Here is a 3,939-nt window from a genome sequence, read left to right as displayed (position 1 = left end):
ATAGGCCACAAAAGTTTTAGATCAAGCCATATTTATTTTTTTCCCTTCATCTTGGCTTGTGTCACCTTATCGATAGGTTGGATGGCAAACAAACATTATGGACACATTATGGTAGGCCTCAGGAAGGTTTTAGTGGTAGGGAGTTCAAACACCACTATTTCCTATAGTATGATCCACTCTGAGAATTGGATCTTCTTCATTTTTGTGCTCATGCCCTAAAATGATATAACAAAACGAATGGACAATTAAATACATCAAGGTAATAAGGACGATGCCTTCTTGGATTAGGCGGAAGCCACACCTAATCTACTCCCTCAGCACATAAGAAACGGTAGTAATAGACCATTCTGTGGGCCCCTTAGAGACCATCATAAGAAACTGTAGTAATGTACCATTAAAAACTTTGTGTGGGCTACAAAAGTTTTGGATCAAATTAATATTTGTTTTTCTCCCTTCATCCAGGTCCATGTGACCTTATCAATACGTTGGAACAGTAAATCATATGAAGTTTTTAATGGCGGGCATTCAATGATCATTGTTTGCTGTAGTGTAATTTACCTGAGATTTGAATATGATTCAATTTTGCGACCTTGTTCTAAAATAAGCTGTTAAAACAGATGGATGGCATGGAAATACAACAGACACATCGAGGTGATCCCCCATGGTCACGACTGACTGAAACATGACTAAACTCATGCCCTTTGTATGCTGCTGTGACCATTTCCAATGGGACGCATATTGGGTACAACTTGTCCCGAGCTCAACATGGGCTGGGGGCCACTGTGATGTCTGGGTTTATCCACACGGTTCATCCATTTGGCCATATCATTTTGACTTATAAGCCAAAAAAATGAGGGCTCATAAAGAGATGCAATTACTTTCTTGTAGTCAATTTAATTGCAATATTTTCTACGTAGTCTTTAGTTTTTCCTCTTTACCTCCCCCTAGTTTTGAATTCCATTTTCATAATGGTATAATACTGTTTCACAGGAAAATGGCAGATGCTGTTGTGAGTGTTCTTCTAGATAATTTGCTATCAATACTCGTGAGCGAAGGCCGTCAGCTACTTGAGTTTGATGACCAGTTTGAGGAAACAAAGGAGGAGCTTCAGTACATGCAAAGCTATCTCAAGGAAGCTGATCAGGTGAAGGGAAGAGATAGGAATGAGATTCTCAAGAGGGTAATGAGCAACTTAAGAGAGTTGGTATACGACACTGAAGATGTAATAGCAGATTCTCGACTTCTATTCCAGAAAAAACACGAAGGGTGTGCACCTAATTTTACAAGTTATTGCTTTCCTACTCATTTGAAATCACGTTATCAGTTGGGAAAGCGGCTGAGGAAAATAAATCAAGGGGTAAGGAAGGTGAAGGAGAATATGAAGTCCTACCTGCAAACAGCTCCTCGCCAACCTGGCAAAGATGAAGATGGTGGGAATATACGAATGACGTACCCAATCCTAATGCATGAAGCTGAAATGGTAGGAATAGAAGATGACTCAGCAAAGATTAGAAAGTGGATCTTAGAAGCAGATGGACCCTCAACGGTGATTGGAATAGCTGGAATGGGGGGAATCAGTAAAACCACACTCGCTCAAAATATACGTCACAGTGAGAGTGTGAAAAACTCTTTTAATCACTTGGTCTTTGTTACTGTCTCTCAAAGTTTCAAATTGAATGAATTGCTGAAGAAGATGCTAAAACAGCTAGATGTTGAAGAGGAATCTCTGAGGGGAAATGATATTGTGGAGCTATTGGAAAGTCTTAAGAGGAAATTAGATGCAAAATACTTGGTAGTTTTGGACGATGTTTGGCAAACAAATGAAGGGATGTGGTGGGATAGCTTGAAGTCTGGTTTGCCCCAAGTGGATGGTAGCTGCGTTATTGTTACAACTAGGAATGAGGAGGTTGCTAAATCAATGGGAGCTGCCGGTAGACGCATACACTATCCCAAAACTCTCTCAAATGAAGATAGTTGGTCCTTGTTTAGCAAAGTAGCTTTTGCAAAAACTGGAGGTAAGTGCACAAATTCAGACTTGGAGGGCTTGGGAAAGGAGATTGTTGCAAGGTGCGGGGGACTGCCATTAACAATCAAGATTGTGGGTGGAATGATGTTGGGGAAGAGTGATTCTATCCATGAATGGAGGCGAATATCAGAGCACCTAAAAGACGAATTGAAAATTAGTGGGAAAGATGAGCCGGTCATTTCAAGTTTGGAGTTAAGCTACGAAGAGCTCCCAACACACTTAAAACCTCGTTTTCTGTGCTTTGCCATGTTTCCTGAAGATTTTGAAATTGAGGTTGAGGACATGGTTAACTGGTGGATTGGTGAGGGTTTCGTTTGGGGAGAAAATGGGAAAACGGCAGTTGAGATAGGAAAAGAATGTTTTTCAGAATTATGTAATCGATTTTTGATACTTGGAGAGGATAAAGGTAGGTTCGAGAGAAGCTACGTTAGTTGCAAAATGCATGATATGGTTTGAGATATGGTAATAAGAATTGCTAGAGAAGAGAGCTTTTTTGTGAGGTTGGACTGTGGAGGTAGTCCCGCATTCAGTGAGCAGTCTCGTCGTTTGGGAATTGTGGGGAATACAGCTGTAGAGAGCATCAGAAACAGTCCCACCAAGCTGCGGACGTTGGTTGGGATGGGCATTCAGAGCATAGATATGATTGCAAGTCTAAAAGCAAAACTATGCGAAGTAAGGTGGTTGAGGGAGTTATCTCTTTCACTGTCAGACTGGAATCTCGATGGAGACGTGGTGTGCAGTGATTGGTTGAGTGGGATAGGGTCATTACAGCACCTCGTTTATCTTAACATACAGAGTTCTGCCTTAATATCACTGCCCGATTCAATCGGAAATCTTCGTAATCTTCGGATTCTATGTTTATTCAACTGCCCGAATTTGAAAAGGCTTCCTGTGTCAATCACAACATTAGAGAAGCTAACAGCTATCCAAATCCTTCAACCTCATTCTTTAGAATGCATGCCCGAAGGGCTTGGAAAGCTTTCAAATCTCGAACGGTTAGGATGGTCTAGTCCTGTGAATAAAAATGGATCCCGTATTTCGGAGTTGAAGAGCTTGACAAAACTTAGAGAACTTAGGATGGAGATAAAGTCAGTTGAAGAAATAGAAGAAGGGGAATGGAATGTGTTATCAATGCTCCAGCATCTGCAAATTCTATGGTTAGATTTTGAGGGAATTTCTGTTGAAAGAGATGGAATTGTAAAGAAGATTGAAGGTGAGCTTTCTCCTCCTCTTAAATCCCTGAGAGAGTTGTATATTTGGGAGTGGCCAGGAGAAAGGACACCTGCGTGGCTCAGTCCTACTTCCCTTCCCAATCTTCAGTTTCTTTCGATTTGGAGAGGAAGGATTAGGGAGATGGGTCCCAGATTTTGGGACAGCGGGAGTGGGGTATGGAAAGTGGAGGTCTTGGTGCTACGATGGTTAAAAGAGATGGAAGAGGAGTGGAAGAGGAGTGGCAGAGGATACGAAGGGCAATGCCGTCTTTAAGACTCCTCAAGGTTAGGAACTGTCCGAAGCTCAACTGGTAATTAAAGGGTAACCCAAACTTTATTACTTTTGTATATACAAAACCATTTGTGAAGCCTGCGTTAGAGGCATTGAAGAGGCGATTCGCGAGCACTGCACTCTGCCACGCCATAATTTTATGATCATCAGGTCAACAGAGAATTCCTGATACCCTAATTCCCATTGGTCCACGTCACCAGTCATTAAAAAAAGTTGATACTTGGAAGGAGAAGATATGGAGGAAAGAAGAAGAAGATTCTGGTAATTAAAGGGTAACCCAAACTTTATTACATTTGTATATTCAAAACCATTTGTGAACCCTGCGTTAGATGCATTGAAGAGGTGATTCGGGGGCACTGCACTCTGCCACGTCATACCTTTTTTTATTACTCTCGTACGTGTGCCGCGAA

At 41.5% G+C, this 3,939-nt stretch overlaps 1 pseudogene; it reads left to right on the top strand.

Annotated features, from left to right (window-relative positions):
• Positions 1–1,693: 1,693 nt before the first annotated feature.
• On the top strand, positions 1,694–3,552 carry LOC131236144 (disease resistance RPP13-like protein 4; annotated as a pseudogene).
• Positions 3,553–3,939: the final 387 nt, after the last annotated feature.

Source organism: Magnolia sinica, unplaced genomic scaffold (assembly GCF_029962835.1).
Source record: "Magnolia sinica isolate HGM2019 unplaced genomic scaffold, MsV1 ctg240, whole genome shotgun sequence".
NCBI lineage: Eukaryota > Viridiplantae > Streptophyta > Magnoliopsida > Magnoliales > Magnoliaceae > Magnolia > Magnolia sinica.
Note: the sequence above shows the minus strand (reverse complement) of the source record. Positions and strands in the feature narration are given on the sequence as shown.